General features: G+C 46.5%; 1 protein-coding gene across 8 annotated transcripts in view; it reads right to left on the bottom strand.

The window, feature by feature from the left end:
• Nucleotides 1-18,162, bottom strand: part of LOC138472502 (uncharacterized) — a 215,835-nt gene that overhangs the window by 134,697 nt on the left and 62,976 nt on the right. The gene's annotated exons all lie outside the window — the stretch shown is intronic.

Raw genomic sequence — 18,162 nt, 5'->3', positions numbered from 1 at the left:
TACCAGCCGCTGATACGAAATGAGGAGTACCTACACACGGTCCACGAAGAGACCCCAAAAGTCTTAATGGAAGGCCAGTGGAAATGACACAAGGGCCTGAACAGACCCGTGAATGAATAAAAGCAGCTATTGAAGATAACACGCCAGTGTGAGTAACTACGAAAATGAATGTAAAAGACACAGAGAGGAGACAATGTTACAACGTGAGGAAACAGTGCTACGAGACAAGATAGAAGCAACCGTCCTGTTAAACTTGTGTAAATAGGCTTGAAACGCAAGATGCTAAGAAATCGATACTGCTTGCAATGCTTAGTAGAAGATAGAGCGGCAAGCGCCAACCATATATCTACCTCAATAAGGCACATTATACAAGTGCGACTCCATTTTGTAAAAGCAGAAATGTACCCAGGCGGCCAGAGGCAGGACAGGCCAAGTTTCGACACCCAGCCAAAGGCAAGAGAAGGAGCGGAATCGAAACTCAACAAAGAGCGGCTCATGCCTAGGAAATCGAGGTCAACCAGAGAAGGGGAGGAGAGCGTTAGCTCACAAGACTCCAACTTCAGAGCATACCAGCCTGCTTCATGAAGGTCAAGATAAGGTGGGCCCATGCAGGTGGCTAGGCTGACACAGAATTAAACGCACTAAAAGCTGGAAACTGAAGCAGATTCACGTTGAACTAACATGTGACCAGCCAGGCGCGAAGAAGTACCATTGCCTGATGTCATCCAGGACCCGAGGATGCCATAACTTTTCCCGATAAGAGACTACAGTTTCGAGGCCATCCTTAGCCAACTAATTGACACGACACCCTAAAACACTGATTGATGGAAGGGAGGCAGGGTGAAACTTGGGACACCAGGCACAGGGGTGTCCATTCTGCATGCTGCTAATTAAAAGTGGAAATGTATGTCTAGGGGTGTAACCTGCCCAATCACAATGGACCAAGTTATCTAGAGTCCTATAGATATTGTAACCAATAGGACATCATAGTTGTAGTGACGTCTATCACGCCTAATGTAGAGGGATGGGAGTAGACGCCCACCCGATAAGAGTTATCCAATCCGCATGCCCTATTATCATATACAGATATAACACCTATACTTAAGTTACCTTTTCTAACCAATTATATTGCATGATGATTTTTAATAGGAATTAGACGTCAGTGATGTCAATTTATGCCTATAAGAATTGCTGTTTGACCGAGGTTTGAGGAATACGGAACGAGACAGGTGGTCGCAATGCTGCTGATTTCCATTTGTTTCTCTGTTTGATGTAATTGTCATTAAACAGACTTCCCTTTGCCAATTTACCGAGTCCTCATTATTGAGTCGTGCTGGAGTAAGGGAATCCTGCACCGCCTGTCCTCGCATGGTGCAGCTATCTTGTCTTACAAGTTCTGGAGGGTGAGCGCTGACCTATGGGCCCGTCAGTAACTTCTTCCCCTCCTGAACAAGTCCCTACATATTCTTTACAGTTTCTCCCTCTCTCAGCACCGAGGACTCACACCTCATGGTTGTCGCCCTTCAGATCCTAATCAAAGAACAAAAGATCGACACCCTAGCTCTCATCAATTGGGGTGCAGCAGGACATTTCATGAACACCCTCTGGCCGGACAAAGTCGGCATCCTTCGGATTGAAAGGGAGGAAGATGAGAAGGTGGAAGGTGTAGACGACACTCCTCTTATTTCCGGACCCATTACCCACACCACAGAGGTACTCCCAGTCAAGGTTCCCCAACACTTTGAGGAGATGTCTTTCAACATCATCTGGGTGGCACATTTCCCAGTGGTTTTGGGAATTTCATGGCTCCGAAAACACAGCCCCACTATCGATTGGGCGAACAACACTCTGGGGTTTAATTCTGCCTTTTGTGTGCAACATTGCCTCCAGGGTAGGCGAGACGTAATGGCCACTGTGATGGCCTCACAGAGTACTGTCTCCAGAGGAGTTCATTGTATACCACCTGAGCTCATGGAATTTGAAGAGGTATTCATCAACAAGCCCTTCCAAGACCTACCCCTCACCGTCCAGAAGACTGCACCCTTGACCTGGTACCAGGAAGTCTCATTCTTTTCAGACGCATGTTTTCTCTGTCTCTCTCTGAAAGAAAGGCCTTGAGAGAATACTTGGATGCCCATCTGGAAAACAGACTTATCCAATCTTCACGTTCCCCAGCGGGAGAATCACTATTCTTTATACCAAAAAGGGATTGCACAGAATTAAGACAATGCGTCGACTACAGAGGACTTAACCAGGTAACCATCAGGGACCGATACCCCATGCCCCTCATCTCTGATATTCTGGAGGTAGTCCAGGGAGCCTCAATTTTTTCCAAACTGCACCTCCGAAGCGCCTACCATCTGCTCAGGATCTGAGAGGGCAATGAGTGGGAAACGGCCTTTAGAACACCCTTCGGGCATTTTGAGTACAAGGTCATGCCCTATGGGCTCATTAATACTCTGGGCGTTCTTTCGAAGGTTCATGGACCTGTTGTTCTCGGACCCCTTATTCCTAACTACCATTGTCTACCTGGACAACATCTTGATCTTCTCTTGTACCCCGCAGGACCATGCTACTCATCTCTGAGTAGTGCTTCACCGGCTTCACTCGCATCACCTACTACTCAAACCCGAGAAGTGTCTCTTCAGTGTCTCCATCGTGGTGGACCCCAAGAAATTTTCAGCCATTCGGAATTGGCCATCCCGACTTTGGTCAAAGAAGTCCAGAGATTCCTGGGACCTGCGAACTTTTACCACAAATTAATTGGCAACCACTCCGATGTGGTGTTACCCATCACAGCTCTATTAAAGAAAGAGGCCAGACCTTTCCTATGGACAGAGAAAGCAGACCTCTCATTGCAAAACCTCAAAGATCTGTTTTGCTCCGCACCCATTCTGCTCCAACCCGATCCGACCAAGGCTTACATCATTGAAGCGGACGCCTCGGTTGGGGCTGTTGGGGCTGTCTTACTCCAAGAAAAAGGTGGCATAGAGCACCCCATAGCCTACTTGTCGAAGACCCTGACCAGGAGCCAACGTAAGTACTCTGTGATAGAGAAGGAACTTCCGGCCATGAAGATCGCCTGTGAAGAATGCAGGCACCTACTGCAAAGCGGAATTAATCTATTCACCATGCGCACTGACCCCAAGAACCTAAAGGTACTTCAGAGCATGGAGTGTGTCAACTCCCTTGAAGCAAGATGGGTGCACTTTTTTGCCCAGTACGATTTTTCTATTACTTATCTACCTGCCAGTCAGAACACTTTGGCGGATGCCCTTTCCCATTGCGATACCCTGGAGGGCTCTTCCAACCATCAGCCTGATGCTATGTTCCCAAGGAAACAGGATAGTCAACCTGATACCCTCCCTCCTTCAAGACATCAAAGATGCAATAGTTAATGCCAGACCGGCCTTGTCAAGGATGACAAACCAACAAGTGGATAACAAGGATGATCTTCTGTTCGTTAACCAAAAGCTATACATACCCACACAGAGTCTGCAGTACAAGGTGCTGTTCTGGAGCCACAACAACATTACCACGGGACATTGCGGTAAGAAGGGCACTTCGGAGCTGGTCACATGCTTATTCTTCTGGCCCAGACTGTCCCCACAGAACCACAGATACCCTAACCTTTATCAGAGATCCAAGAAACAATAAATTCCTAAACCAAGTGTGGTACAAACGGAATTACGTGGTCGCAATCCATGCAGCAGGAAAGTGTAAAAACTGTTCACGTCACAAGAAAGGCCTGTGATCTAGAGACCAGAAAGTCAGAGCGAATGTCGTTGTCACCAGAAGACAGCAGATACGCATACCAAGTGTTCTTCCACCTCATTGAGAACTTTCCAGAACTAGTGGGTAGACCCAACAATGTTGACCCACATTCCTCAGAGACCCAGTAAAGAATGCACAAATAAACAAGCTCCTGAGAGCTATCATAACGCAACTGAGAAGCAATTACGGAAATCCACTGCTAAGGAGAGCCTTAGAATGAGGAGATCCACAATAAAACTTTTCATCATCCTTCCGCCTTGGAGCAGATCGGGGAGAGAAACACTGTTCTTCAACTTGTCGCTGAGAGCCCAAGTGAAAAGAGCGGACACAAGAGCTTCACCATCTTATTTTCATTTTTCTGCATTTTTCTCATTTTTTCCTATTTTTTCATATGTTCACTTTTATTTTTACTTTTGTTTTTATTTATACAACATTTTATTTTGTGTGATTTTTAGAAGTTCCATCTTCTCCTTCCTTCACATTGAGCAAGTTCCAGCATGTCCTCAGGACCAAGGCAAATTCGAGGCGTGCATTGGGACCTCACCTATTATCGATATGTATAATGAATGTGATGTATTAAAGGTGCTAGCCTAACCCTTTTCCATAGTCTAGCACAGGAACCGTACTGAGTACCCAGAGATTGCCGTCGTCACTCACATGAGGCGGGACATTTGGAGAAGCACTCGTCCCTCTAATAGTAACAAACTCTCGAAATACGAGACCAGAGCAAAAGAAGGAATAAATAACTGACTATGAACTCATTTGAAATGGGGGCCCAGAACAGTAACTTGGTTTTACCCCCAACAGAAGGGCACCCCCACTTCCCTGGAAGAAAATGCTGCAAATTGTCGTTCCGATCGATTGTGTGTATATGTATAGTTATTATTATTGTTTTTCTGTCATTAACAATCAGAACTGCTTTCTTTATTGGTGTGTGAAGTGCCCCAATCTCAGTGCACCCACCAGATAATGGACATCTGGGGCCTGTGAAAGCACCCAGACCCTATATAGTGATTCCACTTCCAAGAAAAGCTAATGATGAAGCAAATGATTTAAAATTGAATGTAATTAGCAGTGATACGTATAAACACGAGGTGATGAATGAGGAAAAAGGCTGGAGACAGGGTCAGCACGGAATGAATAATAGTGTAGCATTGACCACGGCACGCACCCACACACAGAATGCACACAAACAAGTGCAAGTGTCAATGGCTACAAGACCTCCAATGAAGGCAGCAGAGAAGGAGAGACTGCCTGCCGAACAAGTAGTTCCAAAGAACATTGAAAGTACTCAAGATGAGCCAAGTGAACCACTAGAGAGAGAGGGCATAGCAAAATCCCTCAAAAGAACAGAAGTAGCCACAAAGGAATTCACAGACAAAACACAAATGCTGATAGACTATTTGTTCCCATTCATACTCAGAGCAAAGAAACTGCACGAGGAGCTGGAACATAGAACTGCAGAGACTATAACGACAAACACGCCAGCTCGAGCACTGCAAACAAGCACCAGATCTATAACTCAGCCTCACGCTGAGGAGATGGTGAGCCAATGGCGGCCAGAGAACCGCGACGAAAACCAACAAGAGGAGAGGAGGAAAAACACAAAACCTTCTCCCACCATAGCGAGGCAGCCTGCTCCACCGAGACACCCAGAGAGGAAAAGCAGCACAGACGCATTTAGAGACATAGTCATAGCAAACTACAGAAGAACACTGAGAATCAAGAGAAGCCCACGCAAAGATAACAATGAACTTAATGATTACCTGGACAGCACAGCCCATCTCGGAAACAACATATGGTACCAGCACATGAAGGAAGTAGGACGAAGACAGTCAGAAGGAGAATTCTTCATCTGTGCTCTCCTACCTTACAGCATGGGAAAATCCAAGATCTTCGTGGCTGTAGAAATTGATGTCTCTACAGCACACTGTATGTCACAAGTAGCAATGTGCAACACCAGAGGACAATTTATGGGAGGAGACGTATCGTTGATATGGGCCAACAAAAAGGATTACCCGGATGAAGATGGCTACTCCAGGACATTAAAACAAGAAACCGAGCGCACACCAGATATCATGTGATCAGGTACGAGAACCCTGGCATCAAAGGATCAGGGATAAAATGGGAAGTTAACCCGAGACTGAACGTTCGAGGGAAGACTGCAGAAGAGGCTCAAATCTGGAAGAACAGAGGCCAAATGCAGATCTCTGGGTCTGTGGTCTCCACAGATGGATAGGAGGATGGAGTAGTAATCTACCGAGCATGGATGGTCCTTGGAGCCTGCAAAGAAGCAATACAGAATTCTCAGAGGTTATGCAAACCTCTGTGGCCAAAGCTAGTAAAGTTACTAACATGGGTCGAAGATAGAGGGGGACCCCTGCAGATAGTGCCACTGGAGAGCCCGAAACTATGCTTCAGAAACAATGGCACATTCGTACCATCACACGATGAAGAAAACGGAACCCTAACAGAGGCCATAAGCATGTTGGCAAGCCTGAAAAACCAGATGATCGATGAAAGTGATGAAGTGGACGATGACAGCTGGTTTGGAGACCTGTTCTCGTGGGTCCCACTATGGATGGCAAATATATTCAAGTTTCTGGGAGCTCTACTAGCTATGGTATTGCTAGGATTCTGTGTTATCAAGATAATCATTACACAGTGCCAAAAATCTGCGAAGAAAGCCATAGGGATGAAAATAATGGTTGATGTCAAGCCAGGATGGAAGCCCAGAGACCTGACTGATGAAGAAATAAGAGACTTTGTGAAAGCCAGCAAATTTGCGCCAGAGGGAACAAAGTTCACATACCCTAAGAAACTAAGAAGGTCTGAAGGAAAATGGATCTACTGCAGCCCAAATGGACAATGTCAGCTAATGACATGGAAAAAAGACGAACATGTGAAAACAGCAGGGAGTTTGAAGGGAGTGATAAAAATCTGGACTCCAAAAGGCTCAAACATTCACACCATCATGTACCAATGCAGAGGACGATGAGCATGCCACCGAAGAATCAAAAGAAATGAATGCAAAGGAGAGTGCAGAAGTGGACGATGAACCGACCAGAGGGGGGAGTGTAGAGGAGGTCCCAGACATGGCTTGTACCCCTTCCTCTCATTTTGAGGTACCAGGAGCATACTCGCCAAGCTATATGACGTATGAAGAGCAAATTAACCTACAAAGAGCTGCACTAGGACTCTGCCCAGTATACATCAGAAGATCCATACCGGTTGAAGCACCCATAACCAGACAAACCTGGGCAGCATGGTACCCTATTAGACAGCCATACCAGCCGCTGATACGAAATGAGGAGTACCTACACACGGTCCACGAAGAGACCCCAAAAGTCTTAATGGAAGGCCAGTGGAAATGACACAAGGGCCTGAACAGACCCGTGAATGAATAAAAGCAGCTATTGAAGATAACACGCCAGTGTGAGTAACTACGAAAATGAATGTAAAAGACACAGAGAGGAGACAATGTTACAACGTGAGGAAACAGTGCTACGAGACAAGATAGAAGCAACCGTCCTGTTAAACTTGTGTAAATAGGCTTGAAACGCAAGATGCTAAGAAATCGATACTGCTTGCAATGCTTAGTAGAAGATAGAGCGGCAAGCGCCAACCATATATCTACCTCAATAAGGCACATTATACAAGTGCGACTCCATTTTGTAAAAGCAGAAATGTACCCAGGCGGCCAGAGGCAGGACAGGCCAAGTTTCGACACCCAGCCAAAGGCAAGAGAAGGAGCGGAATCGAAACTCAACAAAGAGCGGCTCATGCCTAGGAAATCGAGGTCAACCAGAGAAGGGGAGGAGAGCGTTAGCTCACAAGACTCCAACTTCAGAGCATACCAGCCTGCTTCATGAAGGTCAAGATAAGGTGGGCCCATGCAGGTGGCTAGGCTGACACAGAATTAAACGCACTAAAAGCTGGAAACTGAAGCAGATTCACGTTGAACTAACATGTGACCAGCCAGGCGCGAAGAAGTACCATTGCCTGATGTCATCCAGGACCCGAGGATGCCATAACTTTTCCCGATAAGAGACTACAGTTTCGAGGCCATCCTTAGCCAACTAATTGACACGACACCCTAAAACACTGATTGATGGAAGGGAGGCAGGGTGAAACTTGGGACACCAGGCACAGGGGTGTCCATTCTGCATGCTGCTAATTAAAAATGGAAATGTATGTCTAGGGGTGTAACCTGCCCAATCACAATGGACCAAGTTATCTAGAGTCCTATAGATATTGTAACCAATAGGACATCATAGTTGTAGTGACGTCTATCACGCCTAATGTAGAGGGATGGGAGTAGACGCCCACCCGATAAGAGTTATCCAATCCGCATGCCCTATTATCATATACAGATATAACACCTATACTTAAGTTACCTTTTCTAACCAATTATATTGCATGATGATTTTTAATAGGAATTAGACGTCAGTGATGTCAATTTATGCCTATAAGAATTGCTGTTTGACCGAGGTTTGAGGAATACGGAACGAGACAGGTGGTCGCAATGCTGCTGATTTCCATTTGTTTCTCTGTTTGATGTAATTGTCATTAAACAGACTTCCCTTTGCCAATTTACCGAGTCCTCATTATTGAGTCGTGCTGGAGTAAGGGAATCCTGCACCGCCTGTCCTCGCATGGTGCAGCTATCTTGTCTTACAAGTTCTGGAGGGTGAGCGCTGACCTATGGGCCCGTCAGTAACTTCTTCCCCTCCTGAACAAGTCCCTACATATTCTTTACAGTTTCTCCCTCTCTCAGCACCGAGGACTCACACCTCATGGTTGTCGCCCTTCAGATCCTAATCAAAGAACAAAAGATCGACACCCTAGCTCTCATCAATTGGGGTGCAGCAGGACATTTCATGAACACCCTCTGGCCGGACAAAGTCGGCATCCTTCGGATTGAAAGGGAGGAAGATGAGAAGGTGGAAGGTGTAGACGACACTCCTCTTATTTCCGGACCCATTACCCACACCACAGAGGTACTCCCAGTCAAGGTTCCCCAACACTTTGAGGAGATGTCTTTCAACATCATCTGGGTGGCACATTTCCCAGTGGTTTTGGGAATTTCATGGCTCCGAAAACACAGCCCCACTATCGATTGGGCGAACAACACTCTGGGGTTTAATTCTGCCTTTTGTGTGCAACATTGCCTCCAGGGTAGGCGAGACGTAATGGCCACTGTGATGGCCTCACAGAGTACTGTCTCCAGAGGAGTTCATTGTATACCACCTGAGCTCATGGAATTTGAAGAGGTATTCATCAACAAGCCCTTCCAAGACCTACCCCTCACCGTCCAGAAGACTGCACCCTTGACCTGGTACCAGGAAGTCTCATTCTTTTCAGACGCATGTTTTCTCTGTCTCTCTCTGAAAGAAAGGCCTTGAGAGAATACTTGGATGCCCATCTGGAAAACAGACTTATCCAATCTTCACGTTCCCCAGCGGGAGAATCACTATTCTTTATACCAAAAAGGGATTGCACAGAATTAAGACAATGCGTCGACTACAGAGGACTTAACCAGGTAACCATCAGGGACCGATACCCCATGCCCCTCATCTCTGATATTCTGGAGGTAGTCCAGGGAGCCTCAATTTTTTCCAAACTGCACCTCCGAAGCGCCTACCATCTGCTCAGGATCTGAGAGGGCAATGAGTGGGAAACGGCCTTTAGAACACCCTTCGGGCATTTTGAGTACAAGGTCATGCCCTATGGGCTCATTAATACTCTGGGCGTTCTTTCGAAGGTTCATGGACCTGTTGTTCTCGGACCCCTTATTCCTAACTACCATTGTCTACCTGGACAACATCTTGATCTTCTCTTGTACCCCGCAGGACCATGCTACTCATCTCTGAGTAGTGCTTCACCGGCTTCACTCGCATCACCTACTACTCAAACCCGAGAAGTGTCTCTTCAGTGTCTCCATCGTGGTGGACCCCAAGAAATTTTCAGCCATTCGGAATTGGCCATCCCGACTTTGGTCAAAGAAGTCCAGAGATTCCTGGGACCTGCGAACTTTTACCACAAATTAATTGGCAACCACTCCGATGTGGTGTTACCCATCACAGCTCTATTAAAGAAAGAGGCCAGACCTTTCCTATGGACAGAGAAAGCAGACCTCTCATTGCAAAACCTCAAAGATCTGTTTTGCTCCGCACCCATTCTGCTCCAACCCGATCCGACCAAGGCTTACATCATTGAAGCGGACGCCTCGGTTGGGGCTGTTGGGGCTGTCTTACTCCAAGAAAAAGGTGGCATAGAGCACCCCATAGCCTACTTGTCGAAGACCCTGACCAGGAGCCAACGTAAGTACTCTGTGATAGAGAAGGAACTTCCGGCCATGAAGATCGCCTGTGAAGAATGCAGGCACCTACTGCAAAGCGGAATTAATCTATTCACCATGCGCACTGACCCCAAGAACCTAAAGGTACTTCAGAGCATGGAGTGTGTCAACTCCCTTGAAGCAAGATGGGTGCACTTTTTTGCCCAGTACGATTTTTCTATTACTTATCTACCTGCCAGTCAGAACACTTTGGCGGATGCCCTTTCCCATTGCGATACCCTGGAGGGCTCTTCCAACCATCAGCCTGATGCTATGTTCCCAAGGAAACAGGATAGTCAACCTGATACCCTCCCTCCTTCAAGACATCAAAGATGCAATAGTTAATGCCAGACCGGCCTTGTCAAGGATGACAAACCAACAAGTGGATAACAAGGATGATCTTCTGTTCGTTAACCAAAAGCTATACATACCCACACAGAGTCTGCAGTACAAGGTGCTGTTCTGGAGCCACAACAACATTACCACGGGACATTGCGGTAAGAAGGGCACTTCGGAGCTGGTCACATGCTTATTCTTCTGGCCCAGACTGTCCCCACAGAACCACAGATACCCTAACCTTTATCAGAGATCCAAGAAACAATAAATTCCTAAACCAAGTGTGGTACAAACGGAATTACGTGGTCGCAATCCATGCAGCAGGAAAGTGTAAAAACTGTTCACGTCACAAGAAAGGCCTGTGATCTAGAGACCAGAAAGTCAGAGCGAATGTCGTTGTCACCAGAAGACAGCAGATACGCATACCAAGTGTTCTTCCACCTCATTGAGAACTTTCCAGAACTAGTGGGTAGACCCAACAATGTTGACCCACATTCCTCAGAGACCCAGTAAAGAATGCACAAATAAACAAGCTCCTGAGAGCTATCATAACGCAACTGAGAAGCAATTACGGAAATCCACTGCTAAGGAGAGCCTTAGAATGAGGAGATCCACAATAAAACTTTTCATCATCCTTCCGCCTTGGAGCAGATCGGGGAGAGAAACACTGTTCTTCAACTTGTCGCCGAGAGCCCAAGTGAAAAGAGCGGACACAAGAGCTTCACCATCTTATTTTCATTTTTCTGCATTTTTCTCATTTTTTCCTATTTTTTCATATGTTCACTTTTATTTTTACTTTTGTTTTTATTTATACAACATTTTATTTTGTGTGATTTTTAGAAGTTCCATCTTCTCCTTCCTTCACATTGAGCAAGTTCCAGCATGTCCTCAGGACCAAGGCAAATTCGAGGCGTGCATTGGGACCTCACCTATTATCGATATGTATAATGAATTTGATGTATTAAAGGTGCTAGCCTAACCCTTTTCCATAGTCTAGCACAGGAACCGTACTGAGTACCCAGAGACTGCCGTCGTCACTCACATGAGGCGGTACATTTGGAGAAGCACTCGTCCCTCTAATAGTAACAAACTCTCGAAATACGAGACCAGAGCAAAAGAAGGAATAAATAACTGACTATGAACTCATTCGAAATGGGGGCCCAGAACAGTAACTTGGTTTTACCCCCAACAGAAGGGCGCCCCCACTTCCCTGGAAGAAAATGCTGCAAATTGTCGTTCCGATCGATTGTGTGTATATGTATAGTTATTATTATTGTTTTTCTGTCATTAACAATCAGAACTGCTTTCTTTATTGGTGTGTGAAGTGCCCCAATCTCAGTGGACCCACCAGATAATGAACATCTGGGGCCTGTGAAAGCACCCAGACCCTATATAGTGATTCCACTTCCAAGAAAAGCTAATGATGAAGCAAATGATTTAAAATTGAATGTAATTAGCAGTGATACGTATAAACACGAGGTGATGAATGAGGAAAAAGGCTGGAGACAGGGTCAGCACGGAATGAATAATAGTGTAGCATTGACCACGGCACGCACCCACACACAGAATGCACACAACCAAGTGCAAGTGTCAATGGCTACAAGACCTCCAATGAAGGCAGCAGAGAAGGAGAGACTGCCTGCCGAACAAGTAGTTCCAAAGAACATTGGAAGTACTCAAGATGAGCCAAGTGAACCACTAGAGAGAGAGGGCATAGCAAAATCCCTCAAAAGAACAGAAGTAGCCACAAAGGAATTCACAGACAAAACACAAATGCTGATAGACTATTTGTTCCCATTCATACTCAGAGCAAAGAAACTGCACGAGGAGCTGGAACATAGAACTGCAGAGACTATAACGACAAACACGCCAGCTCGAGCACTGCAAACAAGCACCAGATCTATAACTCAGCCTCACGCTGAGGAGATGGTGAGCCAATGGCGGCCAGAGAACCACGACGAAAACCAACAAGAGGAGAGGAGGAAAAACACAAAACCTTCTCCCACCATAGCGAGGCAGCCTGCTCCACCGAGACACCCAGAGAGGAAAAGCAGCACAGACGCATTTAGAGACATAGTCATAGCAAACTACAGAAGAACACTGAGAATCAAGAGAAGCCCACGCAAAGATAACAATGAACTTAATGATTACCTGGACAGCACAGCCCATCTCGGAAACAACATATGGTACCAGCACATGAAGGAAGTAGGACGAAGACAGTCAGAAGGAGAATTCTTCATCTGTGCTCTCCTACCTTACAGCATGGGAAAATCCAAGATCTTCGTGGCTGTAGAAATTGATGTCTCTACAGCACACTGTATGTCACAAGTAGCAATGTGCAACAGCAGAGGACAATTTATGGGAGGAGACGTATCGTTGATATGGGCCAACAAAAAGGTTTACCCGGATGAAGATGGCTACTCCAGGACATTAAAACAAGAAACCGAGCGCACACCAGATATCATGTGATCAGGTACGAGAACCCTGGCATCAAAGGATCAGGGATAAAATGGGAAGTTAACCCGAGACTGAACGTTCGAGGGAAGACTGCAGAAGAGGCTCAAATCTGGAAGAACAGAGGCCAAATGCAGATCTGGGGGTCTGTGGTCTCCACAGATGGATAGGAGGATGGAGTAGTAATCTGCCGAGCATGGATGGTCCTTGGAGCCTGCAAAGAAGCAATACAGAATTCTCAGAGGTTATGCAAACCTCTGTGGCCAAAGCTAGTAAAGTTACTAACATGGGTCGAAGATAGAGGGGACCCCTGCAGATAGTGCCACTGGAGAGCCCGAAACTATGCTTCAGAAACAATGGCACATTCGTACCATCACACGATGAAGAAAACGGAACCCTAACAGAGGCCATAAGCATGTTGGCAAGCCTGAAAAACCAGATGATCGATGAAAGTGATGAAGTGGACGATGACAGCTGGTTTGGAGACCTATTCTCGTGGGTCCCACTATGGATGGCAAATATATTCAAGTTTCTGGGAGCTCTACTAGCAATGGTATTGCTAGGATTCTGTGTTATCAAGATAATCATTACACAGTGCCAAAAATCTGTGAAGAAAGCCATAGGGATGAAAATAATGGTTGATGTCAAGCCAGGATGGAAGCCCAGAGACCTGACTGATGAAGAAATAAGAGACTTTGTGAAAGCCAGCAAATTTGCGCCAGAGGGAACAAAGTTCACATACCCTAAGAAACTAAGAAGGTATGAAGGAAAATGGATCTACTGCAGCCCAAATGGACAATGTCAGCTAATGACATGGAAAAAAGACCAACATGTGAAAACAGCAGGGAGTTTGAAGGGAGTGATAAAAATCTGGACTCCAAAAGGCTCAAACATTCACACCATCATGTACCAATGCAGAGGACGATGAGCATGCCACCGAAGAATCAAAAGAAATGAATGCAAAGGAGAGTGCAGAAGTGGACGATGAACCGACCAGAGGGGGGAGTGTAGAGGAGGTCCCAGACATGGCTTGTACCCCTTCCTCTCATTTTGAGGTACCAGGAGCATACTCGCCAAGCTATGTGACGTATGAAGAGCAAATTAACCTACAAAGAGCTGCACTAGGACTCTGCCCAGTATACATCAGAAGATCCATACCGGTTGAAGCACCCATAACCAGACAAACCTGGGCAGCATGGTACCCTATTAGACAGCCATACCAGCCGCTGATACGAAATGAGGAGTACCTACACACGGTCCACGAAGAGACCCCAAAAGTCTTAATGGAAGGCCAGTGGAAATGACACAAGGGCCTGAACAGACCCGTGAATGAATAAAAGCAGCTATTGAAGATAACACGCCAGTGTGAGTAACTACGAAAATGAATGAAATAGACACAGAGAGGAGACAATGTTACAACGTGAGGAAACAGTGCTACGAGACAAGATAGAAGCAACCGTCCTGTTAAACGTGTGTAAATAGGCTTGAAACGCAAGATGCTAAGAAATCGATACTGCTTGCAATGCTTAGTAGAAGATAGAGCGGCAAGCGCCAACCATATATCTACCTCAATAAGGCACATTATACAAGTGCGACTCCATTTTGTAAAGGCAGAAATGTACCCAGGCGGCCAGAGGCAGGACAGGCCAAGTTTCGACACCCAGCCAAAGGCAAGAGAAGGAGCGGAATCGAAACTCAACAAAGAGCGGCTCATGCCTAGGAAATCGAGGTCAACCAGAGAAGGGGAGGAGAGCGTTAGCTCACAAGACTCCAACTTCAGAGCATACCAGCCTGCTTCATGAAGGTCAAGATAAGGGGGGCCCATGCAGGTGGCTAGGCTGACACAGAATTAAACGCACTAAAAGCTGGAAACTGAAGCAGATTCACGTTGAACTAACATGTGACCAGTCAGGCGCGAAGAAGTACCATTGCCTGATGTCATCCAGGACCCGAGGATGCCATAACTTTTCCCCATAAGAGACTACAGTTTCGAGGCCAACCTAAAACACTGATTGATGGAAGGGAGGCAGGGTGAAACTTGGGACACCAGGCACAGGGGTGTCCATTCTGCATGCTGCTAATTAAAAGTGGAAATGTATGTCTAGGGGTGTAACCTGCCCAATCACAATGGACCAAGTTATCTAGAGTCCTATAGATATTGTAACCAATAGGACATCATAGTTGTAGTGACGTCTATCACGCCTAATGTAGAGGGATGGGAGTAGACGCCCACCCGATAAGAGTTATCCAATCCGCATGCCCTATTATCATATACAGATATAACACCTATACTTAAGTTACCTTTTCTAACCAATTATATTGCATGATGATTTTTAATAGGAATTAGACGTCAGTGATGTCAATTTATGCCTATAAGAATTGCTGTTTGACTGAGGTTTGAGGAAGTCGGAACGAGACAGGTGGTCGCAATGCTGCTGATTTCCATTTGTTTCTCTGTTTGATGTAATTGTCATTAAACAGACTTCCCTTTGCCAACTTACTGAGTCCTCATTATTGAGTCGTGCTGGAGTAAGGGAATCCTGCACCGCCTGTCCTCGCATGGTGCAGCTATCTTGTCTTACAAGTTCTGGAGGGTGAGCGCTGACCTATGGGCCCGTCAGTAACTTCTTCCCCTCCTGAACAAGTCCCTACATATTCTTTACAGTTTCTCCCTCTCTCAGCACCGAGGACTCACACCTCATGGTTGTCGCCCTTCAGATCCTAATCAAAGAACAGAAGATCGACACCCTAGCTCTCATCAATTGGGGTGCAGCAGGACATTTCATGAACACCCTCTGGCCGGACAAAGTCGGCATCCTTCGGATTGAAAGGGAGGAAGATGAGAAGGTGGAAGGTGTAGACGACACTCCTCTTATTTCCGGACCCATTACCCACACCACAGAGGTACTCCCAGTCAAGGTTCCCCAACACTTTGAGGAGATGTCTTTCAACATCATCTGGGTGGCTTATTTCCCAGTGGTTTTGGGAATTTCATGGCTCCGAAAACACAGCCCCACTATCGATTGGGCGAACAACACTCTGGGGTTTAATTCTGCCTTTTGTATGCAACATTGCCTCCAGGGTAGGCAAGACGTAATGGCCACTGTGATGGCCTCACAGAGTACTGTCTCCAGAGGAGTTCATTGTATACCACCTGAGCTCATGGAATTTGAAGAGGTATTCATCAACAAGCCCTTCCAAGACCTACCCCTCACCGTCCAGAAGACTGCACCCTTGACCTGGTACCAGGAAGTCTCATTCTTTTCAGACGCATGTTTTCTCTGTCTCTCTCTGAAAAAAAGGCCTTGAGAGAATACTTGGATGCCCATCTGGAAAACGGACTTATCCAATCTTCACGTTCCCCAGCGGGAGAATCACTATTCTTTATACCAAAAAGGGATTGCACAGAATTAAGACAATGCGTCGACTACAGAGGACTTAACCAGGTAACCATCAGGGACCGATACCCCATGCCCCTCATCTCTGATATTCTGGAGGTAGTCCAGGGAGCCTCAATCTTTTCCAAACTGCACCTCCGAAGCGCCTACCATCTGCTCAGGATCTGAGAGGGCAATGAGTGGGAAACGGCCTTTAGAACACCCTTCGGGCATTTTGAGTACAAGGTCATGCCCTATGGGCTCATTAATACTCTGGCCGTTCTTTCGAAGGTTCATGGACCTGTTGTTCTCGGACCCCTTATTCCTAACTACCATTGTCTACCTGGACAACATCTTGATCTTCTCTTGCACCCCGCAGGACCATGCTACGCATCTCTGAGTAGTGCTTCACCGGCTTCACTCGCATCACCTACTACTCAAACCCGAGAAGTGTCTCTTCAGTGTCTCCATCGTACTCTACCTGGGTTTATCCTATCAAACAAGGGTATCATGGTGGACCCCAAGAAATTTTCAGCCATTCGGAATTGGCCATTATTCTTCTGGCCCAGACTGTCCCCAGATGTGGAGGATTACATCAAGGCATGTCTGGTCTGTGCGCAGAGCAAGCACTGCACCAAAAGGCCCATCGGACTGCTTGAACAAGCCCTGCTATAGACCAAACCCTAGAGTCACATAACCACAGACTTTATTGTCAAACTTCCCTTCTTCCAAGACTGTTCATGCATAATGGTGACAGTGGAAACGTTCTCCAAATTGGCTCATTTCTAACCCTCTGCCAGGGGTTCCATCAGCTTTGGTCATGGCTGAGGTGTTTATTCGGGATGTTTTTCACCTACATGGGCTACCTGAGAAGATCACGTCTGACAGAGGATGTCAGTACACCTCAACATTCTGGAAGGCACTCTGTACCAGACTGGATATAGAAAGGTCTTTTTTCATCCGGTTTTCACCCCCAGACTAATGGACAAACCGAGCGCCTGAATGCTACACTGGAGCAATCCCTCCGATGTTACCTTAACCAGCAGCAAGGCAATTGAGTTTGACTACTCCCCACAGCTGAGTTTGCCTATCATAATACCATTCATACAGCCTTAGGCATCAGTCCATTCCTTTGTACCTATGGCTTCCACCCTTGCAGCATACTCCCGATTTGTCCTCCACCCACCAACATACCGTCTATAGAGTCCACGTTGGCAGGTATCGCAGTGGCCCACAATACCACTAAGAACAGCCGGCTGGATTCCCAAAGAAGATACAAGACCCAGGCAGATCGCCATCGATCCAAAGGACCCCAGTGGAGTGTGGGTTCCAAGGTCTGTCCACAAAATACCTTCCCCGGTGGGTTCAGCCATCCGAATTGTCCCCTAGATACCTGGGTCTCTATGAGATTATCTCCAAGGTCAATCCAGTGGCTTACCAACTCAGGCTTCCCAAGAGCCTGGATCACATCCATCCAGTGTTCCATGCGTCCCTGCTATACCTGGTTGAGTCTGACACCAATGCCTTACCATTTCTGGCCACATCTCCCCCTCTGTTTCCAGACAGGAGGAATATGAGGTTGCACTCATCCGCGACTAACGTTACCGTAAGGGACCTCTGGAATAACTTGTGAGCTGGAAAGGCTACCCCATGTTGGAAGACTCCTGGGAACCACAATTTTTTGTTCATGCCCCCACTTTGGTCCATAAATTCCATAGGTCACATCCAGGGAAACCCGGTAGCCCCTGGGCTGTAGGGGGGCATACTGTCATGTGTACAACAGACTATGTTACTTGTACTAGTGTCATGCGCCCTTGTCGTGGAGAAGAAAAGGAAGACCAAACAATGCCTCTTATTCTCCAAATTGTAAGCTTTGAATTT

This window comes from Ambystoma mexicanum, chromosome 8 (genome assembly GCF_040938575.1).
Source record: "Ambystoma mexicanum isolate Mex_15411 chromosome 8, UKY_AmexF1_1, whole genome shotgun sequence".
Lineage (NCBI taxonomy): Eukaryota > Metazoa > Chordata > Amphibia > Caudata > Ambystomatidae > Ambystoma > Ambystoma mexicanum.
This window is presented reverse-complemented; position numbering and strand designations above follow the sequence as displayed.